This window comes from Photinus pyralis, unplaced genomic scaffold, assembly GCF_008802855.1.
Source record: "Photinus pyralis isolate 1611_PpyrPB1 unplaced genomic scaffold, Ppyr1.3 Ppyr1.4_LG3a, whole genome shotgun sequence".
Taxonomy (NCBI): domain Eukaryota; kingdom Metazoa; phylum Arthropoda; class Insecta; order Coleoptera; family Lampyridae; genus Photinus; species Photinus pyralis.
In genome coordinates, this window is record NW_022170509.1 from 1,057,094 (window position 1) to 1,064,891 (window position 7,798).

Sequence of the window (7,798 nt, forward strand, 5' to 3'; positions counted from 1 at the left end):
GAATTCTCCTCGGAATTCTCAATCAAAAGTTATGGACTAGAAACCAATTTGGAAAGAAAATTCAAAGGGCTGTAACTTTTGAACTAGTAACCCAATCTTGGAACTGTTTGAAATTATGGATTCTACAGGCCACATTCTATAAGAAAATTTTTTTTCCGGATCAATCTGTGACAATTTTTTTTTCGGGCCTCAAAAAAAGGCTGTGTATAACCTTCCTTTTTAACCAAAAATCGACTACACTAAAATTTCTCGGGAAAACACTTTTTCTTATTAATTTTGGTGCGTAGAATCCAAAACAATTCGTACTTTTTCGATTAGACTTCTCAAGCTGCCAGCACTGGTAGAAGGTCTCGAGCCTACTCCCGAAATGCGATCCATAAAGAGCTTCCAAATGAAGACTACCGTTCCAAATGCATCAACCCGCACATTTTACTAGTAAACGTGCGCAACCTGAACCATGATAAAATTAATCTTTTAAATGTAGAGAATTCACAACACCGTGATTTAAAATTCATGTGTTCAACCGAATCTGGAAATAACCCAGATTTACTAAATTTAGCTGATATCCATAATTTTAAATTAATTGCATTTTATTGTAGGTTGAGCGTCGAGCGTGGCGGCGTGGCGATGTGGGCAAAAAACAATCTAGATGCTAAACGTATAAATCTGGAGAAATTTTGTATAGACAAGCATTTTGAAATTTGCGGGGCTCGGTGGAAACCAGGTAAACGTAGTAGTATTATAGTATTAAATTGTTATAGATCACCCTCTGGTGACTACGATACATTTCTGATCCGGTTGCAGCAGGTTTTGCAGTTTGTCTTCACCCCTGGAGTTCAGATAATTCTATGTGGGGACTTTAACGCTAACAGTTTGCCTTCAATCCACGGAAACAGTAAATTTAATGACTTAAATGATCTTGTAACCAGCTTTAATTTGAAAGCGACGGTTAGTGACCCAACACGAGTAACACATTCCTCTACCTCAATTATTGATAATATTTTTACAAACGTCCCTAAATTTATTTGTAGAGTAGTAGAGAACAATATAGCAGACCACAATACGGTCCTTTTAGAAATTAAGGATATGATTAACACCACTCTCCGTGAATTTACATTCAAACGGCGATATGGAAGCGTTAGTATATCAAATTTTAAACAGAATCTAGCGGCTCAAAACTGGTCTCTCTTGTATGATTGCAGTGATATCAATGAAGCCTACCAACGATTTTACATCACTTTCAAACAACTATTCGATGAATATTTTCCCATCAAGAAATACTGTCGCCGTACCGACACAACCTCGTGGATAAACAGGGAAGTAAGAATATCTAGTGCTAGATCAAAAGATCTACACAAGTTATTTAAACCCTACCCAGAACTACATGCCTCATATAATAGGGCGAAAAAGAGACACGTCACTCTAGTCAGAGAAACCAAAAAATCATACTACCAACGAAAAATTTTTGAAAGATGACAACCCCACAAAAACGTGCTGGAATGTGATTTCAGAATTCAGACGAAAAGACAGCGGTCGGGCAGATATTAACATTCACATCGACGGATCCATATGCTATGGCCCTCTAAGAACTGCCAATTACCTTAATAGGCACTTCTTACTGGCTCCTGCCACAATAAAAAACCAAATAGGTAACCGTGCGAAACGCTGTAATACCCCACAACAACAAAGCGAAGTGTCGACACAATCGCACTCATTATTTCTTCATCCAGTAACAGAAGGCGAACTCCTCCCATTAATAAAGCGTTGTCTAAAAAGCAAACTCTCGAGCGGCTATGATGACATCCCCACATTTATTATAAAGGAAATTTTACCCGAGATAGCTAGCCCCTTGGCGTACTTGATCAACTTATCATTCTCATAAGGAGAATTTCCGAAAGCATTGAAGGTCGGTAAGGTACTACCCATTCACAAAAAAAATAGCACTACCGACCCGGATAACTATAGACCTATAACTATATCATCCGGGTTCTGCAAAATTTTTGAATATTGTTATTTAAATCGTCTAAATAACTATATAATCAAGCATAATATCCTGACACCTAATCAACATGGTTTTCGATCATGTAGATCAACAAATTCTGCAATCTGGAAGTTCTACGAGAATGTTATCTCAGATGTCGAAAAAGGAGAGTGTCCAGTTGCAATATTTTGTGACTTGAGTAAAGCCTTCGATTGTGTAAACATTGAGATCCTTTGCAACAAACTTGATACGTACGGTATACGAGGCGTGGCTTTGAGGTGGTTACGTTCTTTTCTTTCTGAAAGAATCCAATACGTCGCTTTGCAATATCACAAAGACGGGATAAAGTGTAACATAAACTCAAACCATGTCCGTATGAATATGGGAGTACCCCAGGGCTCAATTTTGGGTCCTGTCCTCTTTCTACTCTACATCAATGACATAGAGCGAGCCTACTCTACAGCTAAATTCACCCTATATGCTCATATGCTGACGATACGTCACTCCAACTCTCGGATAAGTCACAAACGGTCCTTGAAAATAAATGCTGCGAACTTCTGCAAAGCCTCTCCAATTGGTTTTCTCACAATGACTTGTACTTTAATGTAGCCAAGACCCAAGTCGTCAGATTTCATCATCCAAAAAAGCACGTACAACAGCTAAGCTTATCACTTAATAACTTGCCTCTCTTACAAACTAACAAGGTCAAGTTTTTAGGGGTAACAATTGACGAACACCTGAACTGGAAAGCACACTGTACCGAATTAGTAAATTGCATTCTACAATATTTCTAATTAAAAATCTGAAACATGTGCTAACGCTACCACAAATAATAAACCTCTATCACAGCGAAATATCCTCACGCTTGAGATACGGAATTTGTTATTGGGGTCATTCATCGTTCGCTAGTAAGGTATTAGTTGCCCAAAAAAAGATTGTAAGACAAATTGCTGGCGTTAGTTGTACAACGTCATGTAGAATAATTTTTAAAACTTTTCAAATATTAACATTACCAAGTATGCTAATATATGAACTTAGTACCTATGTCTTCGCAAACAAGAATGATCACACCTTAAAATCGGATATACACAACCACAACACCAGGACAAAAGACAACCTGTATCTCCCGAAAGCAACATTAAAAGTATCGCAACACTCTCCTGCGTTCCTGGGTCCACAAATATATAATACTCTACCGCAATATATAAAGAGTTCTTGTAACCTGCAGCAATTTAAATGTCAACTTAAAAGTTACTTAAATGAAAATTGTTTTTACTCCATCGCCGAATGTTTCAAATTTTGTAATGAAAAGTAGTATGTTGAATTGTCTGTTTTATGTATCTATTGTTTGTCATAGTTTATTGTCTCATTAATTGTTTGTCATATACCTATACTTGACGCTTCCTATACAATATCGATAATTGTCAAAAGGAATTATAAATAAATCTAATCTAATCTAATCAAAAGTTATGGAGTAGAAACCAATTTCGAAAGAAAATTCAAAGGGCTGTAACTTTTGAACTAGTAGCCCAATCTTGGAACTGTTTGAAATTATGGATTCTACAGGCCACAGTCTATAAGAAAATTTTTTTCCGGGTCGATCTGAGACAATTTTTTTTCCGCCCTCAAAAAAAGGCAGTGTTTAACCTTCTTTAAGACCATGTGTACCAATTCTCAACGCGATCGCACGTTTCTAAACCAACTATTATGCACACGGACAAACGGATGGTCAAAAATGGATCTGTTCCAAAATCGCTAGGATTAATTTCAGAAAGGCGTACGTATCATGTGCACGACGCTTTAAAAACTGGTACACGTATTCTTGAGGATATAACTGGTATAAGAAAGGTCCTGGTAGGTGCCTCCTATATAATAATATAATAATAATAATACGCTTTTACTCCCCTTAAATTTGTATATAACAATAGAAATATAAAAAAAGCTAACCCCATACAAAGTATAACTTGATTTTTTAAGTTGCATTAAGCCTTTTATCTAGTATACTATTTTAAATTTTTAATGTATTTGAATGACAAGTATTTGAATACTTTTTACTGTATTCGAATACTTTTCAAAGTAAGATAATGAAATACTTTTCAAAGTATTCGAATACATTCTAAAGTATTTGAATACTTTTCAATGTATCTGTATCTAGTATTCGCTTGTGCTGGACGTAAAAGTATTTAGTATTTAAATACCTTTGATTTGTGTAAAGTATTTACTATTTAGTATTCAAATACTTTTTGAAAGTATTCTGCCCAGCTCTGCTCTCAAGAAGAATAAGCGAGTTAATGCATGCATACCTAACTTATACAGCAGATACACAAGTATAGAAATCATTTAACAAAGTGATACTATACACAATATAAGTACTAATGTTCGTTTGCATCTTGTGGTGAATGGAATGTCAGTGCTGATTGTCTGCTACGCATTTATAAGCAAATTTAAACAGTTCCTTGTCTTATATGGCAGAATTCGCTTTTCAAGAGTTAGTATTTACCGTGGGACTTCTGGTATTGGTTTCACCATAATATTGTATTATACTATGGTTTCACTTTACCTTCAATTGCAATTCGAAATGTGACCCTAATAAGTGGCAGTAAGTGCGAAAGGAATTATAATTCATATTTCAATTACGTACCAAGACTCTCGATCTAATAATGTAATGCCAAGACCTAGTGTTACATCCCAAACCGTTTTTTTCTTAATATGTTTTCTCATCCGTCGGTCTGGCTATTGGGTGAGATGGAACTTATCGCTCTGGGCCAGCCGATCGGAAGGCAGGTGGTTCTCGACCGATGAGAAAGCATTAAGGAGAAAAGGGTTTGGGATCTAAAACTAGGACTTAGCACTACATTATCAGATCGAGAGTCTTGGTACGTAATTAAAATATACATTATAATTCCTTTCGCACTTATCTACATTTTTTAGGAATACATTTTGAATCGCAACTGAAAGTAAAGTCAAACCAGTACGAGAAGTTCCACAAAAAACTTGAGACAAATACTAACAGAAGATCCTTTCAGGTAGTTTTAGAAAAGCGGACACATTCTTCATTTCCCAAAACTGGACAGGAATCGCGGCAGACGCCATAAGAAGATTGCATGACACCACCCACGAATGTGTGTGGAGGCAATCAACAATCAAGGGATCGAAACCATTTCTATTCCAATCCTTAGAAGTGCTTTCCCAGGCTCGGAAGGCTCAACATGGATATCAGTTCAGGGGCACCAAAGATAACCAGACCAATCGTCAATAGGGTTATTCCCTGTATTTTATCGTCATGTAGCAATTTTGGTAAATAAATAATTAAATTATGGTTTATTTTATATTCTTCTGAAGTCCCATTCTTAAAACTGAAAAATTCTTAATATAGGAATAAAGGATAATAATTAGATTTTCATTATTTCTCCTATAGTGTCTCATAAACCTTATTTTGGATCCACCTACCATAAACTTTTAAAACATTTGTGCAACCTACGTACCTGCAGATTAGATTATTACAATACACAACTTTGTCAACTTTTCTAGTAGCTCATGAGTAGGTAACAAATTTGACCGTATAAACAAACCATTGAATAACTTATTCAATGCGGTAACATAGGAAAAGGTATGGTAGAGCTTTGTGCACCGCTCGCTCGTACTTAGCCGAACAACAGCACAAAATATACCATTTCTTCTCCTTTCTTTTTTTGCGAGTTGAATCCCTGACAATAGGTTTTAAAGTATTTGAAACATAGAAGGCGATTGTGATAGGGGAAGGCTAGTTGCTGTTTTGCTAACGAATAAATAAGTTATAAAAACGATCCGTATTATAAGTATTTTTTACTAATAATACGACACTTATAGGTAGTTATAGTTCTTTGCTTTTATTTCTGAAATCGTGTGTAACAGATCGCAAATAATGAAACACGACGATTATGTCGATCTTCAAGTTTCTATAATGAAATGGCGCCATACTAAGTGATAGAGGAAACCAAAAAGTTGGTGTAAATTTCCTTTATCGATATTGTTGCTTTGCAATATGTTTCAAAATTAGTCGCTTTTCCTAGTGTGGAGTAGTACATTAAATCTATTTACTCTGCAGGTGAAACTATTTTATATTTTCAAGCTAACTAAGGTTTAATAAGATAGGATCAATCACTATTGCCATATATAACATCTATAATATTGTAAGTCCGTATACACAATTAAAAAAAAAACAAAATTAATGTTGATGTTGATGTATGTGGACGAGGACGACAACTTAATTTGCTCTTTATGTTAAGGATGGACCAATTCCATTCCTTCTCCAAGTGTGTAGGCAAACTCTTAAGAATTAATCTGAGATTTGATGTAGGTACTTAATTGGAAACTGACGTGTTTCTTTTTCCAGCAGACGTCCATATTGTTGGAGCTCATTGGCGGTCCTTGATGTTCTTCCAGTGCAGAGCTGGGCAGAATATTTTCAAAAAGTATTTGAATACTTTCAAAGGTATTCGAATACTATAAAAAGTATTCGAATACTTTGAAAAGTATTTCATTAACTTACTTTGAAAAGTATTCGAATACAGTAAAAAGTATTCAAATACTTGTCACTCAAATACATTAAAAATTTAAAATAGTATACTAGATAAAAGGCTTAATACTACTTAAAAATCAAGTTATACTTTGTATGGGGTTAGCTTTTTTTATATTTCTATTGTTATATACAAATTTAAGGGGAGTAAAAGCGTATTATTATTATATTATTATATAGGAGGTACCTACCAGGACCTTTCTTATACCAGTTATATCCTTAAGAATACGTGTACCAGTTTTCAAAGCGATCGTACGTCGTGCACATTATACGTTCGCCTTTCTGAAATTATTCTAGCGCTTTTGGAACAGATCCATTTGTGACCATCCGTTTGTCCGTGTGCATAATAGTTTAGAAACGTGCGATCGCTTTGAAAATTGGTACACATGGTCTTAAGGATATAAGAAAGGTCCCTATTCTTTTTAAGTTACGTAGACTATCGAGTCAAAAAGTTTCACTCCAGGATCGTTCGGTATTCAGTTGTATCGGATTTTTATATTTCATTTTGTGACAATGGAAGAAACATTTCTAAATTGTTCTCAAATATTTGAATAACTTAAAAGTACTGCCGTTTTTTGAGGCCGGAAAAAACAATTGTCTCAGATTGGCCCGGAAAAAAAATTTCTTATAGAATGTGGCTTGTAGAATCCATAATGTCAAACAGTTCCAAGATTGGGCTACTAGTTCAAAAGTTACAGCCCTTTGAATTTTCTTTCGAAATTGGTTTTTAGTCCATAACTTTTGATTGAGAAGTCTAATCGAAAAAGTACGAATCGTTTTGGATTCTACGCACCAAAATTAATAAGAAAAAGTGTTTTCCCGAGAAATTTTGGTGTAGTCGATTTTTGGTTAAAAAGGAAGGTTATACACTGCCTTTTTTTGAGACCCGAAAAAACAATTGTCCCAGATCGACCCGGAAGAAAAATTTTCTTATAGAATGTGGTCTGTAGAATCCATAATTTCAAACAGTTCCAAGATTGGGCTACTAGTTCAAAAGTTACAGCCCTTTGAATTTTCTTTCGAAATTGGTTTCTAGTCTATAACTTTTGATTTAAATCTAATCGAAAAAGTACGAATTGTTTTGGATTCTACGCATCAAAATTAATAAGAAAAAGTGTTTTCCCGAGAAATTTTGGTGTAGTCTATTTTTGGTAAAAAAAAAGGAAGGTTAAGTATCCAAATACTTTGCGAAGTATTCGAATACTAAATATTTGTGAAAGTTACAAAAACTGCTTCCATAAAAGTATTTAATTGCAAAG